Source organism: Alosa sapidissima, chromosome 9 (genome assembly GCF_018492685.1).
Source record: "Alosa sapidissima isolate fAloSap1 chromosome 9, fAloSap1.pri, whole genome shotgun sequence".
Taxonomy (NCBI): domain Eukaryota; kingdom Metazoa; phylum Chordata; class Actinopteri; order Clupeiformes; family Clupeidae; genus Alosa; species Alosa sapidissima.
This window is the reverse complement of record NC_055965.1, coordinates 32,344,448-32,368,643: the sequence shown is the minus strand read 5'-3', so window position 1 is coordinate 32,368,643 and position 24,196 is coordinate 32,344,448. Positions and strand designations below refer to the sequence as shown.

General features: G+C 40.6%; 2 protein-coding genes and 1 long non-coding RNA gene across 7 annotated transcripts in view; 2 read left to right on the top strand and 1 right to left on the bottom strand.

The window, feature by feature from the left end:
- Positions 1-24,196, top strand: part of LOC121718789 (zinc finger protein 708-like) — a 712,111-nt gene that overhangs the window by 251,713 nt on the left and 436,202 nt on the right. The window lies entirely within an intron of this gene.
- Positions 1-24,196, bottom strand: part of LOC121718874 (gastrula zinc finger protein XlCGF57.1-like) — a 404,172-nt gene that overhangs the window by 334,351 nt on the left and 45,625 nt on the right. The gene's annotated exons all lie outside the window — the stretch shown is intronic.
- Positions 4,140-6,788, top strand: LOC121719030. Of its 2 annotated transcripts, none has more exons than XR_006034084.1 (3): positions 4,140-4,177; positions 6,017-6,051; positions 6,326-6,788. It is a non-coding gene; the product is annotated as an uncharacterized LOC121719030 (long non-coding RNA). The 2 variants fall into 2 exon arrangements; XR_006034083.1 differs by lacking the exon at positions 4,140-4,177 and adding an exon at positions 5,661-5,740.

The following is a 24,196-nucleotide window of genomic DNA, read 5'->3' as shown; positions in this document are numbered from 1 at the left end:
TATCATCTTCAATCTTCACTTCAATCTCCGCGGTTGTCTGTTGTGTTTCATTGTAAGTAACGTTGGACTCTGTGACGTCTGTTTCAGTTTTACAGTGAAGCTCTGCAAAGGGCTTTTCATCTTCATCTGGACATGAAATCATATGACCATATTCCTCCTCTTTTATATCTTCTTCTTTCACCATCACGCCCAGTTGGTCAAGCTGCCGCGTGTCAGTAACGTTACAGCCAGAACTAAACGAAAGTCCGAGATCCATGTTCCCAACGGACCAAAGATGATCCCATCCAAAGTTTTCTATAGTCAGAACACCACAAAAACAAAAGGTTGCCATTAAAGATCATGTTTCGCTTTAAATAAAATACACAAAAACAACATGACCTGTTGCCGTTTTGCTGTATGTCGTATTGCTTATGGCTACTTGGCTTAGGCTACTTGAATCAATCACTTTGAGTAACGACAACTGTTATTGGGTCTAACAATGTCGCCAAGTTAGTTAGACATTAAACGAGCCTACCTAAAGCAAGTCCGCTGCTCCACACACGGAGGTAGGTGATCTGATTTTATGTTGAATAAGATGTGAAACCGTGTTTATTTTCACAAAACTGAGCATTCTTGAACCCTTAGCACTTAGATATGAGAACACTTAGATATCAGAATCTGTGGATTTTGGAACTTTCTGCCTCGTGCACCGTGGTTGGCAAATATTGGCAGACAACTATGCAATACTTCCACCACCTGGAATGGAGTGTTACTGCAGGCATTTTGATTTGGATTCATTTCATTTCATGAATGGATGGATGCTGTTATTTGTCTTGATGGAAATCGTTTCATGCACGTGACCAATCTGGGGTTAGTGAACACACGTCACAAGATCTCTGTTTCTCTGTGTGCCAGGGGTTTGCCTAGATGACACTGTTTCTCAGAGTTATCAAATAAATTATTTAATTGATGTTTTTAGAGAAGCCTAATTTCAACACAAGTAAGCATATATTCATATCATTTTTAATAATCTATTTGATTGTCCAAAGCATTTTAATTTGCAAACTAGAAATAATTCATCATAGATAAATCCTTAACCCTTAAAGGTGTAGGTTTTTGAACATTCTAAGTTCCGCAACAATTGAAGGTTCTAAAATTCTATGTTGAATTCAATGAACTCAGATATTCTTTAGAATGTTAATTTCCCAACATTCCCGTCACACCGGTGTGACGGTACTCCTTTAAGGGTTAATACTGTGACGATTTGATAGCAACACACACAGTTGTCCAATCAAAAGGTTTATTAGCTGAGAAAGAGAGCAGAGACACAGACACAGTACACAATGCACACAGAGCACGTCAAGTACACACACACACTACACATACAGGGGAGGACGTAGCCCCCCACACAAAAAGGATCACACACGAGGGAGAACTAAAAGGGAAACATGTTACAATAAAGACGCTAACATTACACTCATAACTAAGGAGAAATACAGACATAAACCCCCAATTGTTCGCTCCCGTATCCCAGCATGCCCTGCGTGGGAGAACGCTAACAATGTCTTGTGCACCGGCGTTACAATACCATAAACCAACTATAACATACAGTTTATTCCAATAAGTCTTATATTTATACCCCTAGAAAATATTGATTGAATGTTGAATTTTCTCTTGACCAATATATTTTTGTGAATGAGAAGGATACTGACAAATGCCAAAAGGATGTAAGACAATCGGCACATTTTCATGCTGATGCATGGTGTTAAATGGCAACGCGTTAAATGCGTTGATGACATGTCATCAGATTATGCTTTGACAGATGTGGCCGCTTGCAGATTTGTCACTTTCTGATGAAAACTGGAGACTAACAAATAAAAATATGTGTAGCAAGTGGGAGGTTAGCTCTATATTGTAACATGTCGACTACGCCATCTGAGGCCCTGCCCCTCAGAATATTCAATCACTTGAACTTTTTTAATATGTTACGTGAAGCTCAACCAGGCAACACAGGTTTGTGGTCACAGAAAACCAGAGGCGTGGTTCCAAAAATAAACTGTCTTTATTTACATTCATTAAAATGTACATGGAGTTGGTTCTCTCCAGACAGTCAGAACTTCTGCCACTAAGGCACTGACTTAAATGGCCTACAAGACCTGGACACACACACACACACACACACACACACATACACGCACACACAGACCAGAATGTGCTCATCAGATTAATGGCTGAGGAAAGATGGGAAGAGCCAGGAACAGGAACTAGTTAGCAGATCTCTGTTCTCTCTGGAAAACACAGGTGGTTAAGAAAGCAGAGAGAATATCGTGCCAACCAAATAATGTACTCAGTAATAAATTGAAATCATGCAGTCAGGTCGGCGGTACTATGTGCCAATACGTGAAACTATGCCAACTCATTCATTCCCTATAAGACTGTTAAATGAACATCATATAAGACTGTTAAAAGAATGCACATAACTACAACAATGCGCATAGTGAACACAGCTGGAAGGATTATTGGTGCTTCTCTCCCCTCCCTGAAGGACATTTACACCTCCCACCTCACCCGCAAGGCGACCAAAATTGTGAGAGATGCAAGTCACCCCGCTCACAATTTGTTTGATCTACTGCCCTCTGGGAAGAGGTACAGAAGCCTGCGCTCCCGCACCACCAGACTCACCAACAGCTTCATGCACCAGGCTGTTAGGATCCTGAACTCTCTCCCCCCTCAGCTACATAACATCCTTTGACTTTTAGACCCAAAATGGCTGCCTTGCACTACTCCACTTGCACACTTGCAACTTGTTGTTGTTGTCCTGTTGTCCTGAACACTTCTGCTGCTATTACATAACTTGCACCACTATGCCACTTGCATACTTAGGTCAAACAAAACTACCTCAGCCATTTATTGGGCTGACTTTTGCACTATTATATTGACTGTCTACTGTATGCACAATTGCACAATTTCTACCAAATTTTGCTGCTCTTATTTCTTCATTGTATGTGCCTTCTTATTTTTACTTTTTATATTGTTTACTTGAATGTTATGTTTGTCTGTGGACCTAATTGGTAAAATATGTCTTGTCTCCACCGTGGGATAGTAGGAAACGCAATTTCGATCTCTTTGTATGTCTTGACATGTGAAGAAATTGACAATAAAGCAGACTTTGACTACTGGTTCTTGCACTCTGATGCTTTGTTCCCTCACTGGCAGGTGAAGTGTGAGTGTGTGTGTGTTTGGCTGGACAGGTGATGTATGACTGCTGTAGTCCTTACTTATCTATTTGTTTATTTATTATTCTTAACATTGCATACTTTTTATATAGTGTATGCTAATGCACTTTTTCACTTTTAACCCTTTTCATGGATGGGTAGGCTGTAAACCGAATTGCCCCTCGTTCCAGAGCGCTGACTGCAGGAGGGGATTGTTGTCAGTGTACACAATGAACTTGTTGCCAGGAGATACTTGCAGGAGGGGATTGTTGTCAGTGTACACAATGAACTTGTTGCCAGGAGATACTTGCAGGAGGGGATTGTTGTCAATGTACACAATGAACTTGTTGCCAGGAGATACTTGCCATTTTTGTGATTGCCCACTTGACTGCAAGGAGTTTGAGTTTCATAATTTGACATGTTCCTCTCACTTGGCCGCAAGCCCCGGCTAGCAAAGGCTATTGGTCGCTGTTACCCATCCTTCTCCTGTGACAGAACTGCCCCTAATCCTACATGGCTTGCATCCAAATGAAATCGGCATAACCTAGGACTGACGCTTGAACAAGCCATTCTTTTAAGGCTCTGAATTCAGAAAAAGTTCTGAAGGCAAATCTGAACATGACTACATTCAATATTAACTATCCAATATTCAGATGTCTGTAATTGAAATGTATGTGCATAATTAATGAGATATTGTTAAATTACATCCATAAACATATATTTTCAGAAAACTTGTAATGCAAAAAAATATTGTCTCTACATAAATAATCAACTAGTAAAGTTTCATAAGAATATCAAGGAGTTACATTTTTTACCCTATTCACCCGTTCTATGTTGCCTATGGAAGCCAGTTTTAGGCCGCAAATGCTAATTAGCAGGTTTAAAACAAAAAAAAAATCAGTTAAGTAAATATGATATTCAGGGGTGCGTTACCCAAAAGCATCGTTGCTAACTACAGTAGCAACTAACATGGTTGCAACTATGTAAGTACGACACAACTGTTCCCCAAAACGATAGTGTGAACTATGGTGGTGGAACTTACATAGTACGATGCATCGTGACACTGCGTCAGTGTTTCCCAAAACCATAGTAGCAACTAACGTTCGCAACCACTATCGTCAAGTTGTGTAGTTACAGCTACACCTCTCAACCTGTAGTATGTAGTAAGAACCATAGTTGCTGGAGACGACGTAACCCTGATGACGGAAGACTCAGCGGACAGATGGATGAGAGGTAGCCATTAAACGATCCCATAACATTGCTGTGGGATACCATACCATAGCAATGCTGGAGGCTACAACTGCACATTACTGGACAACGTTATGTGGTACAGTGGAAAGTGAAGTGTTGTGGAGTTAGCCTACAACAGAGCGGCCTGTGGTGAAGTGTTATGGTGACCACAATCATTTGTGTTGTTATTATTCGTGAATTTACATGTAGCCTAATGCTAATGTGTCAGCACAGATTCTTTCGAACACCCGTTAAGTTATCTGGTGATAAAGCTTTTGAATGCCAACGGTATTGTTATGTGAGGCTAGCATTGTAATTGTTATAAAAGGATAACGTTACATTGTAGTCGTATGTTAAGTGTGTCTGGATGAAGCATCTGCTAATCATACACATAGCTAACGGTATATGGACTCTACAGCCCATTATGATGTGGTGAAGTGACTGTGCCAGAGACGGTTGATAAAGCGAGGCGATTCATAAGAGGGTAAATTCTGGCACGTTGTGACGTGGGGTTCTAAGCTGTCACGCCCATTTAGGAGTCTAGCGGGAGGTCCAGTGTCTATGTATTCCTATGGGAGAAATGAACATTTTCACTGAATATGACCAATCCCTTAGCCCTACATTCAGCAATGTAAGTTTTGAACCCATTTTCTAGAAGCCACCTGTCTCCCTAACATTCCGACATTGAAATTGTATTTTCCAACGAAACAAATAAAGACAAAAATAGCTTTGTTCGTGATCTGTCACTGTCTCCTCAAAGCTCTTGTGCACAGCCACCTGTTCTCAGAGGCTCTAAACTCAGAGATGGTTGATAAACTAACCTAACATATTTTTTGCTAGAACTAGTAGACTATCACAAAGTTGCTGAACATATGTTACTTCAGGTTTGTTTGCAAGAATATATAAGTTTAACCAAAGTTCTTAGCTGCTAGCTAGCTAGCGAACATTCCCATTCACTTTCCGTTTACTGTGCTAACGTTAGCTAGCTAGCTAGCTAGCGCGGTTAACGGGGCAAAATGAAATTATTCATTCCGTGTCTGAAAGAGTGTTTCATTGGCATCACACACAAACAATGACTGTAAAATAGTATACAAAATTATATGTATATGTTATTATTGCTTATTCAGAGAAAAGTTTATGTTTTGACACGCCTATTTAGGAGTCCGGAACTAGTGCCATTTCGTTCCATTGGTGAATCGTCTTATGATTCATCTTAGTTAACTATAGAATCTTTGACTGTGCTGTGGCAGAGACTGTAGCGTGTGAGCTTTACATGAGAGAGGTCAGGGGTTCAAGACTGAGTCGATGGGTGTGAGGTGAGCATCCCTGTGGAGTGAGTGATCACAAGCTATGTTTAGCGGGTGTATAAGTTAGGCTACTCTTAGTTATTATATGATCTTGATATTTGAACACATAGCTGAATTATGTTGGTACAATGTCATTGGAGAATGCTGCTGTGAAGTTGAGTAGCCTCTCGCTTGGAGAACTTTAAGACCTCTGGGACTTGGCGGATAAGTGAGGATGCAGAGTGCTGCGGTCAGTGTCAAAATGTGACATGATTTCCACTGGTTAACTTGTCCTTCATGGCCCAGGTATGGGTAGGCCTGTCATGGGAGGCGGAAAAATGGTAAGTTGCCTTTGCTTTGTGACCTTTCAATCTGTGTATGTATTTTGATGTCATGGCTCATAGGAAACGTGTGTGTGTGTGTGTGTGTGTGTGTGTGTGTGTGTGTGTGTGTGTGGGAGGGATCATGGGTAGAAAGTGATGGTGGGAAAGTTAAGTACATTTACCCCCTCACCCCCACCAAACTAAAAGAAATGTAAAAAACATAAACAAACGGGGGGAAAAACAGGGAATGTGCCAGGGAATTGAGGGGTTTGGGTGTTCAGTGTGCTTCCAGGCCAGCAGGAAGGTGTGCAGCAGCCACTGGAATGACCTCTTCCACCTCCTCCACTAACAGCTCCTCATCAGCCGGCAGTGGGATGTGATCCTGAAGGGCCATGTTGCAGAAGCGCCGACACCAAAACTACACTGCACGCCTTTGCAGGATGGAGCTTCAGGCCACCAGCGGATTTGCTCAAACACCTTTCCACATGCCCAGGGCCCTCTCCACAACAACGCGGGTCCGGCTATGGGCGTTGTTGTACCGCGCCTCTGCCTCGCTGTTGGGCTCCTAGATGGAGCAGTTGACATGCTTGTATTATCATAGGGGGTTGATGGAATAAAGTAGGTCTTGAAATGTCAGTGCACTCAGGGAATATAGACATGCATTTGAAAACAACAGTATAGACTTTGCTACTATCTCAGCAGCAGAAGGCAACAACATGAGCAGCACCTACAGTAACACTGTGTGTGTGTGTGTGTGTGTACAGCTGGTGCAGATCCTTCAACCATTTGAGCATTGAAACATTTGTGCTATGTGAACTGTCATTTTGTGGTTGTGATTCAACACACAACTTCATAACTACAATGGATGAAAAGTAATGGTAAAAAAAACTGTATCTGTGCATTTAAAATATCATGAAATACTTGTGTGTGGTAACAGTATTCAGTTTTCAGTGTCACAATAAAAACACATAACAAGGGCAACATTGGAAAAATGCTGCATAAAGGCATGAAAATATTCCAGTGAAATGAAGGGCAATCATAAAGTAAAGTATTCATTTATATAGCGCTTTTAGAACAGAGTGAAACCCAAAGCACTTACACAACAACATGTTGTTCAACATTGTTCATATTACATATCCATATTTATTCTGCTCTTACTGTAAGGTAACATACTGCACATATTTATATTTCATTTATATTACTCTAAACCATGGGTTCCCAAACTCCATCAATGTGGGCCTCCCCTCTGAAAACAGTGACACCTCCGCGCCCCCCCCCCCCAATCATTTTCAAATAATGATATTCACTTCAGTTAAGCCACTTAAATTGGTGCTATGCTATGCAATGCAATGAGTTTTCATCATATTTTCGACGTTTGGCTTTGTTGCCCATATCAGGCTCGGGCCGTGCAGCGATAAAATGTGACAAATCTGTCCATTTTAAGTTAGCTATCGGAACGTCACATATTACCGTCACGTATGTCCAACCTCTTACTTGTATCTGTCACTTAATATTCATTTCTATACAAACCAAACCATTTCAATACAAACCAAGCCAAGCACCCACATCATACGTTTATCTAAATTAGCTATACCAAAAAATACATTTTACCGTGACTCGAAGAGCTGTAAACAGTGCTGTAAGGCTGTGTGTACAAATCCGCTTGGAGCTCGAGCTCCAAGCTGCAAGTTACCGTTCACTGGTAACTTGCAGCTAGCTCGGCTGGCGGCACTGTTGCTAAATTACGTTATGAAGTTTGGCACAATACATTCTCACTCAGGATAGGGATCAATAATACTTTCCACTATCCCAAAGATTTAGTATACATCTCTCCTGTTATTTATTTAGATTTTATAATGTTGAAAATTACATAATCATTGAAAAAAAAACCCATAGATAGTTCTAACATGAAATAAACGTTTTTCCTTCTTTCAACCTTCCGCGCCTCCCCTCAAATTATTTGGCGCCCCCCAGGGGAGGCGCGCCTCACAGTTTGGGAACCTCTGCTCTAAACCACCTTCTGCAAACCAACTGTATACTACTGTCTACACTGCACTATATTTCTTGTCCTGTCTATGCACCACCTGTCTATACTTTATATATCACATTGCACTTTTCTGCCTTTTTGGCACTTCTGGTTAGATGCAAACTGTATTTGGTTGTATTTGTACTTGTGCTCTGCACAATGACAATAAAGTTGAATCTAATCTAACCATGCCAATTTTCATAGAACATAATATACATTTATACTAAGCCTAGGCTAGTAAGCATATGGTCTCCAATCAGTAGTTAAAACTAGGACTACAGGTTCTAAACGATCATAGGAATATTTAGTGATTGAGCCTATCCAAGATTCCAACACCATTGTTAATTGATCATTATCCAGGCCCGAACCTACGACTACAATATCCGAAATGCAGAGGTCTATCCTTTCACGCCACCTTCTCACGCTATAACAAATGAAAATATTGGCCAGTATTTAGCCTATATGTAGGCTATTCGGTGTGTTTCATTAAATGTGTAACTTATTTGTTCACATTTGCTCGGTTGGCGATTTATGCTTCACTGATTAGGCTAATTAGTAGGCTACGTTCAATAGACTGTGACGTTATTATTAAAATTATTATTATTATGCCTATTATTATTATTAATAGCCTAATATATATTTTTTTTAAAAGCATACATAGCCTAGGGCCTATTGAAATTACTGCCTATTGTTGTAATAAGTATTATCATTATTATTATTATTATTATTGTTAATGATATTATAACTGCTGGGCCCAGGAAACGTCATGCAATGTCAAATTTCATTACTTTTACGTGACTTCATGCGTTCGGCTCTAACCGACATAGCCCGACATTCTCCGAACACATCTGCAACCATTGTAGTCTGAACTATGTTGGTTGAAACCAACATGGTTCAAACTAACAAAGTACTATGTAAGTACGACAGTTTTGGGAAACAGTCGTAACTTACATGTTGGTTAGTTGAACGATGCATCGTACCACGTTAGTAAAAAGCTAACCTCCGTAGTTGTACGGGAAACGCATCCCAGAATCAGCAACCAAAAATTAGGCAAAATACCCTCTTTATCAGTGTTTTCTCACATTTGACCCCCAAGGGATAGTTGTCCCAGTCTTAATTATGCATTATATAAATGATGATGTCATGTAAGTGTGAAAATGGATTGTGAAAATTTAAAGACAAAAAAATATATTGTTTCTTAGACTCTATACTAGCAAAATATGCACACACACACAAAAAAAAACAATTTTACAAGAAAATCCAGTGGGATTACACAACACACCGTACTACAACCTTGAAGGGAAGCAAATTTATTTTGAGAAAAATAAAACGTCACTCACAATTATTGGCACTCCTACCTGTAATACCTTCTTAAGCCTCCCTTTGTCAATAAAACAGCAAATTCTCCTGTGACAACCTATAAAGTTTGAAAATACAAAGCAAGGGATTTAACACATAAAATTAAGTCTTCACAAAATCTCCCCAGATAGTCGAAATTCCTAGGTCCACATTCTCCTCTGTGACTCACCCCACGGTTTTTCTATAAAGTTTAGACAGAGTCTTTCTAATGAGGAGACACAGCACTCAAAAATCCTCCATAGAAATGCATGGGGTTAGTTTGTAGCATCAACATGGCAGTTGTCTACACATATCACACCCCTTCCGCGGCAAAATGTCGACATGTGAATATATTGAGCCAATCATGTGCTGTGTTGTGAGTACATTGAGCCAATAATGAGGTGTGTTGTGAATATATTGAGCCAATAATGAGGTGTGTTGTGAAGACATTGTGCCAATCGCCGCTGCTCTTTCCTTTCATTGTGAGAGTACAATGAATCATCAAAAGACAATTTGTTATACCTGGGTTTTCCCATGCTGCCTTACGCGCGCAATTTTATTCACGCTGCTAGGCAGTCTGGATTCCATGGAGCAAATTTTCGCCTCGGGGACCAATCACAGAACGGAGGGAGGGCAGCAAGACGATGATGACACAACGAAGCCGTTATGAGCTACGTACAGATGCATTTGATAGACACATTTGATAGGCTCTGGGCATTCGTAAACCACGTTTCAAATACGAGAAAACGAACGTCTAGTTCCCAGACCCCATCTCAATGAGATGAGGTCTGACGTTAGCCAGGCTACATGTTTTTAGTCAACTTTACCAAATGTAATTCGGGAGGGTTTTCTCTCCAGTGTGTATACGCATGTAACGTTTTAGTTGTGCGGCTGTTCTAAAGGCATTTTCACACTGGGCACATTTATAAGGCTTCTCTCTAGTGTAGGGTTTCTGGGGGGCGTTCATACAACCTAGGGGGGTGCTGGGAACGTGAGAGTTTTTTTTTATTTTTTTAATTTTAAACTTTCATGGTCTTCACATATTTTTGGTGAAAAAATAGGCTACCTGAAATAAATAGGCTATTTTCATTCATGGGTTTCTAACCCCTCTACCGTCCCAGCTACATTTTACTGTTTATCTATGCTCAGTGGTCATACAGTGCAGTTTGGGCCTGCACACGCCCGGACTCATGTCCCCCAGCCCCAGATATCGTCATCTCTATAGTAACGCCGATAAACATAACCCAAGTTTGCGGCTTAACAGTTCAATAACCAATAAAAATGTACACAATTCACTGTGACGTCTTCATCTTTAATAAAACAACACAAACGAACATGGCGGATAGTAAGAAAAAGTGCCGACAGTACAATGCAAATTACATCAATTTTTAGATGTTTTTTTTTTTACCCAACCAGTCTCCTATTGCTTCTAACAGTGGGCTAAATCTGCCTCATAATAAAATAGGCTCATAGGGACATTTTCTTATAATTCCAGATGAAACCAAAACAGCACAGAAATGGGCTCGTTTTTTTTATTTAAGCAAGTGTGAGTGGCCTATAGCCTACCCAGGGGTGTATATATTTTTTTTAACTGTGTGACATTTATAAGGCTTCTCACCAGTGTGTTTTAGCATGTGGGTTTTAAGATGTGCAATTTGTGAAAAACGCTTTTCCACACTGGACACATACATGTGGTTTCTCTCCAGTGTGTACTAACATATGGGTTTTAAGATATGGAATTAGTGCAAAACCTTTTCCACACTGGGCACATATGTGAGGCTTCTCTCCAGTGTGCGTCATCATATGGATATTAAGATTTGATCTCTTTGAAAAGGTTCTTCCACATTGGTCACATTTATGAGGCTTTTCTCCAGTGTGTGTCATCATATGGGCATTAAGATTTGATCTGACTAAAAAACTTCGTCCACATTGGTCACATTTATGAGGCTTTTCTTCAGAGTGTGTGAGCATGTGCAGTCTACGTTCTGTGGATGTTGTAAAAGCTTTTCCACAATGACCAGAAGGGTTAGAGGCACAGGTGCACAGCACACGCTCATCAGCAACGTCCAGGGCTTAACACGCCGGAACATGTTCCGGCACCTCCGACGTTGGATCCGGAACCTTTTTTATTGGATCCGTCAACTCTTACGTCAATATAAAAAATAAATCGCCTAAACGAAAAATAAATAAATTACTGTTTGTGTAGTGTTCAATGTTGATATCTTTCGTATTAGTCTTTAGAAATAGGGGAAAGACCAAACAGAATACAACAAGCTAATCGAGGATTTGAAAGTGCTTTATCCACAATATTGGCCACAGGAGGGTGACGTGCTGTTCGGGGAGAGAGAAGTTGAGACGCTCTGCCAGCAGTTTTGCATCGATAGCCGGCGGAATGTCATCAGGGCTTTAATTATTCAATGTCAAATGTGTGTGTACTACAGTATGATACTGCATTTACATGTTAATGTTTTAAATTTGATTTGACACATGTACTGACAAATCAGCCAATAATGCTCAGTAAAGCAAAAAATGCTGAATCATCTGTTACAGTCATCCAGCCATTGACATATGGGTTTATTGCTTGTTGTTGCTGTACACTTTCTCCAGGGCTTGCTCTCTCCAAATATTTTGTTCAGTAGACTTTCCAGATAGAGGCACCTCTACCATCTCCTCCCCATTTGCCTTGTCGGCCCGCCACTTGCCCGGTTCAACCCCTTTCCTTACGTGAGGTCATGGATTTCTAAAGGACATAGGTGTAGAGAAAGAAGCAGGGTAATGGAGGCCGGGGGTCTGGAGGCTGTAGGCCTAGGCCACGGTAGGAAGAAATAGTGCTTCCACGCTGTATCTAGTTGATCATTGATTGCTGGGTGTGGGTGGTCATCATTGCAATATATAGCATACTTTAGCGCCGAGGCTATTAGCCCCTTGTTGGACTGTTTTGTTGGTTCCCCTCCTGTTTTCCCGGTCTGTGTGCGCGCTTGTGTGTGTGTGTGTGTGTGTGTGCGCGTGAGTGTGTGTGTGTGTGTGTGCGTGCGTGCGTGCGTGCGTGCGTGTGTGTATGTGCGCTTGAGTGTGTGTGTGTGTGTGCGCGCTTGTGTGTGTGTGTTTGTGTGTGTGTGCGCGCTTGTGTGTGTGTGTGCGTGTGTGTGCGCTTGTGTGTGTGTGTGTGTGTGTGTGTGTTTGTGCGCTTGTGTGTGTGTGTGTGTATGTGCGCTTGAGTGTGTGTGTGTGTGTGCGCGCTTGTGTGTGTGTGTGTGTGTGTGCGCGCTTGTGTGTGTGTGTGCGTGTGTGTGCGCTTGTGTGTGTGTGTGTGTGTGCGCGCGCTTGTGTGTGTGTGTGTGTGTTTGTGCGCTTGTGTGTGTGTGTGCGCGTGAGTGTTTGTGTCTCTCGCTCCCTCTTTGTGTCATATTATGCGTCAGTTCCGATGTGTTTTGATTGGGGGGAGGTGTACGCATATAGCATAGCATACTATAGTCTATATGTTTTTATTTCGGCCTATGCGAGTGTTTGTCTAGTTTTTTTTTCAATAATTTGATAATGGATAATTGCTGTTTTTTGTCAGTGTTGGAAGTTCTGAAGTTAATAAAAATTACCCTGGTGTACACACCGCGTTGTTTATTTTTTTTTAGTCAGAGCTATGTACGCAGTTTTTTTTGTTGTTGGTCCGTAACCTCAAATCCCCGTTTTGAGTCGCCGGATCCACCCCGCCTTTGCGCTCCGGCACCTCCCACTTTACAAATTAAGCACTGGCAACGTCCCAGTAAGACCAAGCTGCAGGAAGTCAGTCAGAGAGGCAACAGCCCAAGATGCCCAGCTTACCGCACTCAGGAACATCGCAAGATCAGGTTGGCCCGACGACAGGAGGAAGTGTCCACTCAACATCTAAGAATATTGGAACCACAGGGACGAAATCGCTGACGTGGACGGCATACTGTTTAAAGGTGAGACAATCATCATCCCTCACACCCTCAGAGCTGATATGATCATCCGTATACACACCGGGCATATGGGCACAGAGAAAAGCAGGAGTCGTGCTCGCGACATCCTCTTCTGGCCCGGCATTGGGAAAACAAATAGAAGCATCTGTGGCAAGGTGTGACATATGCCAGGAACGACGCAGCTCCGACGCCAAAGAGCCACTCCTATCGCACAGATACCAGAAAGACCAAGGCAGGTTGTGGGAACTAACCTGTTCACATGGAATTCGCAAGACTCCATCATCATTGTAGACTACTACAGCAGGTACGTTGAGATGGAGAAACTCACCAGCTGCACGCCGTCTGCAGTCATCGCAAAGTACAACACTGTGGTTAGACCAATTAAAGTTTGCCATTCTTTTTGGAAATCATCTAGGAGAGGAGAGGGCCTATCCAAGTATCCAAGCTATCCAACTTGTGCTCAGCTCAAAACCCAACATCTATGACGGTGTGGAGGAGCATTAGTGGCTACAGCATGGGCATCTTGCACATTTGGCAAAGCACAATCAATTCTGAATGATGTATACAGGTTTTGAGGAACATATACTGCCATCCAGGCAATGTCTTTTCTGCACCAGATTGTATGGTAGAGCCAATCAGGAAGCAGGGCGGGAGTTTCATAGATGTGACATAGCATAGAAGCGACTGTGAGACTGTTATCAGCGTCACGGGTTGGCTTCGATGTGAGTGGTTGAAGTAGCACGTCAATAGATGACGGACAAGTGGCTTATCCAATCTTATGCAAGGATTTTTTAATAAGGCCCAGCCTTCTGAAGCACCACTCCAATGGATCGATCCCAGATGGATGAGTGGAGCTAGGCGGCACGAATTAATGCCATGCCCACAGACGCGTTTCGGACTGATGGCTTAGGCCGAAACGCGTCTGTGGGCATGGCATTAATAAATAAATCAAACATTCTTTAGAACACAGCTGATCAACCGTCTGCTTTCACTTTTGAATGAAGTTCCAATCCTTGCGTAGTGATATGAATGAATTGACTTAGAAGCACAAAGCCCATTTTCCTTGACAGCGGTCTGTTATACTTAGCAACGGTCTGTTATTCAGAATTAGCAGACCGCCGAACGTTGGGAAGGCCCATTCAAGTGAATGGAGCATTCTGCAGCACTATGAAGAGCCGTGTAATAAGTAAAGAGAAAATACTTGGGAGTACGGTTTTTCTACTCCAAGTTGTCACTTTATAACTCCCACCTGAAATTGTTGTGAGATTTGAAGTTGAGCGCGCCTGTTCTCACTACTCCTACCTGTAATACCTTCTTAAGCCTCCCTTTTGCCAATAAAACAGCTTGTAAATTCTCCTGTAACATCCTATAAAGTCGGAGAATACAAAGCAAGGGTTAAGATTAAGATTAAAGTCCTTACAAAATCTCCCCAGATTCCTAGGTCCACATTGTCCTCTTTAACTCACCCCACGGTTTTTCTATGAAGTTTAGATCAGGGGACTGAGATGGCAAGAAAGTCATAAACTACTTCTGAAAGTTCACAGACACTCTCATTAACTTAACTAAATTGAAATTAAATAGGAAAATGCTTTTGTTATGTTTTTGTATGTAAGATTTTTTCTAGGGGTGCCAATAATTGTGAGCAACATGTTTTCGTTAAAAATATTTATTTCTTCATGAGATTTTCCTTTTTCTTAGAATAAACTTGCTTCCCTTCAAGGGTGAATTTTTCCTTATTGTTTTCATTGTGAGAGTACAATGAATCATCAAAAGATATTTTTTTTTATACATGTTTTTAGTCAACTTTACCAAATGTAATTCTGGAGGGTACTGTATGGGTTTTCTCTCTAGTGTGTATACGCATGTGACGTTTCAGGTGTGTGGCTGTTGTAAATGCTTTTCCACAATGGGAACATTTATAACGCTTCTCTCTAGTGTGTATTAGCATGTGGGTTTTAAGATGTGAACTTTGTGGAAACGCTTTTCCACACTGGACACATTTATAAGGCTTCTCACCAGTGTGTTTTAGCATGTGGGTTATAAGATGTGCAATTTGTGAAAACGCTTTTCCACACTGGACACAGACATGGGGTTTCTCTCCAGTGTGTAATAACATATGGGTTTTGAGATGATGAATTAGTGCAAAACCTTTTCCACACTGGGCACATATGTGAGGCTTCTCTCCAGTGTGCGTCTTCATATGGATATTAAGATTTGATCTCTTTGAAAACGTTCTTCCACATTGGTCACATTTATGAGGCTTCTCTCCAGTGTGAGTCGTCATATGGATATTAAGATTTGATCTGAGTGAAAAACTTTTTCCACATTGGTCACATTTATGAGGCTTTTCTCCAGAGTGTGTGATCACGTGCAGTCTAAGATTTCTGGATGATGTAAAAGCTTTTCCACATTGGGCACATTTATAAGGCTCCTCACCAGTGTGTTTTAGCATGTGGGTTTTAAGATGTGCAATTTGTGAAAACGCTTTTCCACACTGGATACATACATGGGGTTTCTCTCCAGTGTGTACTAACATATGGGATTTGAGATATGGAATTAGTGCAAAACCTTTTCCACAATGACCACATATGTGAAGCTTCTCTCCAGTGTGCGTCTTCATATGGGAATTAAGATTTGATCTGAGTGTAAAACTTTTTCCACATTGGTCACATTTATGAGGCTTTATTTCAGAGTGTGCGAGCACGTGCAGTCTAAGATTTCTGGATGATGTAAAAGCTTTTCCACATTGGGCACATTTATAAGGCTTCTCACCAGTGTGTTTTAGCATGTGGGCTTTAAGATGTGCAATTTGTGAAAACGCTTTTCCACACTGGATACATACATGGGGTTTCTCTCCAGTGTGTACTAACATATGGGTTTTGAGATGATGAATTAGTGCAAAACCTTTTCCACAATTACCACATATGTGAGGCTTCTCTCCAGTGTGTGTCTTCATATGGGCATTAAGATTTGATCTGAGTGTAAAACTTTTTCCACATTGGTCACATTTATGAGGCTTTTCTCCAGAGTGTGTGAGCATGTGCTGTTTAAGATCTGTGGCTGTTCTGAAAGCTTTTCCACATTGACCACGTATATGAGGCATCTCTCCAGTGTGCGTCGTCATATGGATATTAAGATTTGATCTCTTTGAAAAACTTCTTCCACATTGGTCACATTTATGAGGCTTTTCTCCAGAGTGTGTGAGCATGTGCAGTCTAAGATTTCTGGATGATGTAAAAGCTTTTCCACATTGGTCACATTTATAAGGCTTCTCACCAGTGTGTTTTAGCATGTGGGTTTTAAGACACCAAACGCGTGAATAAGATTTTCCACACTGGATGCATTGATGAGGCTTCTGTCCCGTGTGTGTTAAAATATGGGTTTTAAGAGTTGAATCCTTTAAGAATGCTTTCCCACACTGGCCACATTCATGTCGCCTTTTGCTACCAGTGTTCTGATTTTTTTTATTCACACTAACAGTGTGTGTTTGCTGGTGTTTCTTGAGTTCTCTCAGGGTCGTGAAACTCTTCCTGCAGACCATGCATTGGTGCAGCCTTCCTTTGAGTTGCAGGTTGAGTTCATCGTTCTGTCCCTGGATCTTCTGTTGCGCTGCATCTGGGTGTTCAGACACACCTGGAAGAGATACAATATGGATTTAGAATGGCATATGCTCTAGGGCTGCACGATATTAGGAAAACATGCGATAACATAATTGAGTACTGCGATAACGATATAACTAGCGATATTTAAATATTTAAAGGAACCATATGTAAGATTGTGGCCAAAACTGGTACTGCAATCACTTTCAAATTACTGTAGAGCGGTGTATCCCCTCCCCCTCCAAGGTTGCCAACCCGGATGCCAAAACACTACTGACTATGTGATTAGTAGATAGGTAGAGGGTGGCGCATCAGGCCAAAACACAACATGACAAAACACAACATCAACATGTTGATGGCTATCCTGGCTGGACTACTGTTGTCAGTGATATAATTATTTGAAATGATGATTTCTTAATATCAGGGCCATTTTATGATTAATTGAAATACATTTCTTACATATGGTTCCTTTAATGTTTTTCTCTATTCTACTTGCTGCTAGCATAGACTGTAGGGTTGGGGGGGGTAAATGTATACATGAATTTCTATGCAACGTCACGAAAACATGCCTGCACAACTAAGAGGCAGAACACACCATAGAACAGCATAGAGCAGTGCTCTCCTTGAAAAGAAAGTTTTTATGCTGAAAACTGCACCAATTCGAAATCACGATGGTTAGAGAATGTTCAACATGTTCAATATCCCTAACGAATGCATGTCTTCGCCAAAAATGACAAAATACGATGTTATATTAAAGGGACACCAGGCAAGCCTGATGCTTTTTCTCTATGAAACTCCCCCTCGCTCGGTCTGAAGCTCTTTTCCTTTTCTTTGCGTCTTCTGTCAAGGGTTTTCGCTGCTTCTTCGCCGGCTCTGCCATTATACACATGTTTGCAACAATCTCTAGCGTTTCGTTAGCCTGCCTCTGTGCTGTAAACTGATCCTGCTTCGGTCGGCGGGTACAATACACTGAACTTGCAAGTGGGATATTCTTCCTACAGGCAGTAGGGGCGGGCGAGAGAGCCTTCATTCGCCCCGTAATGAGTCATTTAACCATATACCGACTTACGAAGATGATTCATTAACACGAAAACGTTGCCTGGTGTCCTTTTAATAATGCAAATGAACGGCAAACTCTGAAATATAGCCTGAAATGAGATGTTATTATCATTGAGACAACAGGGGAATACAAAAAATTATCTATCTAAAAAAATCTAGTTAGTATTGTTTTCAGTATAAAGAGACTTAACTTTCTCATGAAATCATTTGACTTAAAATGAGTCAAACTTCAGACATTTCATCATGAACATAAGGAAATTTGTCTGCCAGCACATTGAGCAAATTAGTCTTGACAGGGCTCCTCAAAACTCTCTTATTAAATTATGTCAAAATGATCTTACGAGAGAGTGCGAAGTAAGTCTATTTATACTATTTTTTTTTTTTTTTTTTAAAAACACTAACTGCTCAGTGACTGAGAAACAGAGATCTACCGTAAATCCTCAAATTGGCTGGGATTCTATTCATAGCCGGAAGCGTGGTCGATTCGGACAAATAAGGGCTGGTCCCAAAAATACAAGCCGGAAATAAAAGAGCTCTTCTTAATATTTTATATTGTTGGTTGGTTTAATACTGTTGCCAATAAAAAGTCATTGTCCTACACCATAGGTATCCAACACGTCGCTCTCAAGGATTTTATTCATAGCCGGGCCTCGGATTATAGCCGGCTGGCCTTTACTTGGATATGTGCAGCAAACAAGTGACTCTCTTACTCTTACTAGGTCTGTCACTTTTGTGAAAAAATCCTGTTCGATTTTTGAGACATAAGTGTTCATTGAATCGATTGTAAAATCGATTTTTCATGTCTAAAGACGCTTCCATTTTCAACGCCAAATATCAGCAAAAAAATAACAAGCATTAGGACGAATGTAAAGAGGGCGCTTGTAGATGCAAGCCAGCAATATTTCAGATGATTTATTGGCGTGAAGTTTGGTGCACAATGACAAACAGGAGTGCAACATTCTCGAAAAACAATAAGCCGAGTATACTGCCATTACATCAGTGACAAACATTACTGCAGGCTTCAACGTAGCTGTGTTTACGATTAGAAATGTCGATTGCACAGTTTGCATAGCCTACCGCTTTGTTCTTCATAGGTTGATATACCAAAAATCCGAAGTACTTCCACATCGAACTCCTCAAGTTATTAGGGCCTATCACTAGTCCAGTACAAATTCAGTGGATTTAGGGACTGTTCGTTATTTATTTAAGGGGCTACCGGAGGAGTTTTGGGAGCATTAGTCAAAAAAGACGTGATCCTCCCTCACCAGCAAGAAATTTTTCTATGACCCTCCAAAGTGATTGAGAAAAAACGCCCCTTCAATTTATTGATGCCTTCTGTACTGGGTCAATTTGGGAGCTTGCATGCTTCCACTCTTTCCTTAAAATGCCTTCATGCAATCAACGGGACCGAAACATAGCCTACCTGTCAACTTTTTCACATAATGTATTTTAACTTTTTTCCCCGTCTTAGGAGGAGCTGCAGGGCCGTTGCAAGGGGGTGCGAGGCCCTGTGCGAACGTGACAGGTGCGAGGCCCTTTTCACTTACTTGCATGAAATCATGCGATAGCCTACTTTACATGTAGCCTACTGACGGTGCATTTTAATAGTAGGCTAAAGGCTACACCAGCTTGTCTTTAAGAGGGGAAATTGTATAGCTTATAACATTAGCTGAGTCATTTGGTCATAAGCCGTTTATCACAGGCTACATCACGAAACCAAACTAGTGTAACAAAGGCGAACACTTTAACAGGGGGAATTAATTGGGCATGAATAATTGTGCTGAACGCTACTTGTCAATGAGCAGAAACACACACGACATTCAAACTATTGATAAGATGTGCAGTATGGAAACTGGTCTGTAGGCTAACATTGGACAAATAAATGACATTGACTCGCCATATCCTGACTCAGACCGCAAACTCAGCAATGAAATCATAGGCCAGCTTGCAGGTAGCCTACTTTTCTTTCTTAAATTTGACTTGTCTTATGCAAATCTTTCTTTTTTATTTTCCACCCTGAACATGGGCAAAATGCCCCCTTGACATCAATATGTTTTATATAGAGTCACCACACTGCCACCTGTGGTTGTATAGAGTAACCTGTGGTAGCTCTATACAAAACATATTGATGTCAATGGTGCATTTTGCCCATGTTCAGGGTGGAAAGTGAAAAAGAAAGATTTGCATAAGACAAGTCAAATTGGTGTTTTAAAAAAGAAAAGATCATGGAGAATAAAGAAAACAATATGAAATAAATCTTTGTATATTCCCACAAGGTGTTTGGGTGCTCTGAAAATGAGAACCAAAATGATTTTTTAGACTTGTAAAGTCTGGTCTTCAGACCCTGAAGGAATTTATTTTCTGTTCATTGTTTTTTGTGAGAGTGTTTCTACTAATCTCAGTAAGGAAAATAAATCAAGAGCCTATGTTGAGTACAAATATGTCTTCTGAAGGCTTAAACAGAGCCCAGCCAAAAACTCCAATAAAATTTGTATCAACTTTGAGGGACAGCTATGGCCATGCAGGATTATCCAGACCAAACGTGACGATTTTGCTACATACTATTCATATTTATGTACCAGCATGCAAAATGTGAGCCTCCTACATGGTTTAGTTCTTGCGCTGTGGGCTTGTGAACTTTGACAAAAAAAAGAGGCTGAACAAAAACGACACCCCCCTCCCCCTGTAAAACTGGCTGTATCTTAGAAAGTATTGATCTTACATAAGAGTAATTTTACAGTGTGTCTCCTGGGTAACATAGGTACACCTGGTAATTTTTTTAGAATTTTTTGAGACCTAAATGCGTGGGCCCTGGTTGAATTGACGTGGAATGACCCCTCTAGTTTTCGTAGGAAACAGTCAAAATAAATATGTTATGTACTCACTAAGAGTTACAGAGGCTAGAATATAGTTTTTTCTTTCTGCCGGATTACAAGCATCTCTAAACCGACATTTCAGCCCTCTAGGTCTCTTGATATCCCTTAGAAACACAACTGAGCCCTAGCACCAGGTCTTGTGAAGTTGTGCGCAAAAGTAGATCAATATAGAATGAAAATATGAGTGCTTTAGACTATTATTTGCCAAGGTATGCCCATGCGTTTTGTAAAATGCCTATGGATACCCCCCATAGGACTTTTTGTTATCCAAAAAGTCTATTGACAATCAAATGCTTACTGCACATGAACCCCTTTGTGTAGAAGCATAATCCTGGTCTTAAATGAAAGGTAACACTTTGAGGTTTCATGCTTGTATTTGGATTATACTTCAGGGGTTCTGATATGGAATGTCTACACTAAATATGGAATGATTACAAAAATGTCTCTATTTTTGCATTTACTTTGTTGGTTCAATGAGTGTGTATAAGATAGACTATACATCTGTACAACTAATATTGGATAACACAACATGAAGATTCCATTTCTATGGATTCTTGTGAATATTTCAGTACCCAATATGTTGCATCTACTTATTGTGCTACAGCTACACTGCAGCCAGAAGTCAGGCTAGCACCAAAAGCGGAAGGGGGGGGGGGGGCATTTTGGATCAAATTTAATTGAGACATAATAAGATTAATCTGAGAATGTAAAGCACTATACAGATTGTACATGAAAAAAGTTGTCATTTTTGGATTCCCAAGAGTCAAAGCTTTGAAATGGTGTATAACATTACTATGCTACATAGCAATATGGTGCATACAATTGATTTAGAATGTTGGGGGGAGGTGGGGGAGGGGGGTAACCGTCCCGCCAGCGGGACACTGAAAGTTATTTAAGTGCAGTAGCCCATCTCCTTTGGAATTATTATGAGGTCCAGTGCGTAGGCTATGTTTTCGGACGTGCTCAAAAAGAAAAAAAACTTGCTAGATTTCTATATTTTAATAGATGGTTATGAGGAGCAATGAGAGAGAAATTTGATCATTGATCGTTGTTTTGGGACGTTAAGCCTTTTCTATTGGCGTCCGTGAATGAGTGAGTGAGATTGAAGAAACATGCCGTCATGTCAGCTAGAAAGTTCATAGGCCTAATATGATTTCATGCTAAATTTTTTAAAGGTGCTTAGTGATTATGAGGAACAATATGAGAGAAATTGGGTGATCACTGATCGTTGTTTTAGGACATTAAGCTATGTTAAGCTTTTTGCTTAGGATATAGGCGTTAATGAAGAATACACGCTTATGGTCATCTTTGGCCAGGTCCGAGGTCTATCAGACGCGAGGCCATGGCCCTGGCCCAAATTTGGCTGTTTTCATGAATACAAAAGTTGGGTGACCCTCCCTCCTAGACTAAAAAAAGTTGGGTGACCCTCCCTCCAACAAAGAATAAAAAGACATGACCCTCCCCTATTTTCCTCCGGTCGTCCATTCCATAAATACCGAACAGTCCCTTATAGACAATATTTTTAAAGAATCTTCTCAATAAAGAAACTCAGCAAGCCCAAATTTTGGACAGATGATGTATACAGAATGATATATAGTAAAATTTAAAAAAAATAAAATTAACTGTCCACGTGGCGTAATGAGAAGATGAAAACGGGCTTTTTGGAAATCAAGCCCAATTAAAAACAAAAATTCTTTGACAATATGATAATGATAACAACCAAATTTAATGCATGGACATGACCTTATGATCCATATATAAGTGTGTGGGGGGGGGGGGGGGGGGGGGGAATCTGATGAATTTGTGTCACATACTTTTTGAACGAGAAGCCCTCAAAGGTGATGTCTATTCACATAATTAATTTATAGCCATTTTCAGAGCATTGCAGAGGGGAAATTACACAAGATACGTCTGATCCGATTGGATTTTTTAATTCAACAGGAAAATGTTCTTCTATTCACATAGTTTCACTAATGTGTGTGAAATGCCAAAAGAGCCAATAATGTTGGAAGTTGAACAAAAAGGATTGTTCACCACAATGCTTAAAATGACTTGAAGTTTCAAAGGGCTATAGTTTTTCAACGATTAGTGATGCAGATATACTATTTAAGATCTATGCATAGATTTGGCCTACAAACACCTGTGAATTTTTTCGGAGAGGGTCACCCGCCACATTTTGCTGAAATTGGGTGATTTCACACAGAATGACCCAAAAATAAATTAAATCCCAAACCGAAAATCTTCTGCTTTTGATAGTCTAACGGTATGCCGGATACAGGAAGTGTTGAACAGTGTTGGCTCACATTAAGAGTAGTCTTTTACTTTATTTCTAAGAATAAAATTCTACAACAGAAGCCTAATAAAAAATAATGGCCTGCCTCGAAGCCTGCCCCAAATAAAAGGCCTGTGCTTTGCGCAGTCTAAGTAAATGAAGCCATAATTTGAGGATTTTACGGTGTGAAGGGGGAAAAAGCAGGAATTTTCCTTTAACAGCATAGCCTACTAATTGGTTGTGGTCTTTAAACCCAAGACTGCCTTTTACTAATGAGCTGATATTGAGAAATGAAACTTTGATTCAGGTTACACAACAACAATCTTTCCTGTGGTTGCTATGGTCATCATTAATATACTGTTTTTATAAACATGGTTACAAGGGATTCACATCCAGAAGGAGGATCTGAAAGGACTTACTTCCCAGCAGATAATCGTGTTCTTGTTTATCATCTTCAATCTTCACTTCAATCTCCGCGGTTGTCTGTTGTGTTTCATTGTAAGTAACGTTGGACTCTGTGACGTCTGTTTCAGTTTTACAGTGAAGCTCTGCAAAGGGCTTTTCATCTTCATCTGGACATGAAATCATATGACCATATTCCTCCTCTTTTATATCTTCTTCTTCTTTCACCATCACGCCCAGTTGGTCAAGCTGCCGCGTGTCAGTAACGTTACAGCCAGAACTAAACGAAAGTCCGAGATCCATGTTCCCAACGGACCAGGATCCCATCCAAAGTTTTCTATAGTCAGAACACCACAAAAACAAAAGGTTTCCATTAAAGATCATGTTTCGCTTTACATAAAATACACGAAAACAACATTACCTGTTTCGTATTGCTTATGGCTACTTGGCTTAGGCTACTTGAATCAATCACTTTGACTAACAACAACTGTTATTGGGTCTAACAATGTCGCCAAGTTAGTTAGACATTAAACGAGCCTACCTAAAGCAAGTCCGCTGCTCCACACACGGAGGTAGGTGATCTGATGTTATGTTGAATAAGATGTGAAACCGTGTTTCTCTTCACAAAACTGAGCATTCTTGAACCCTTAGCA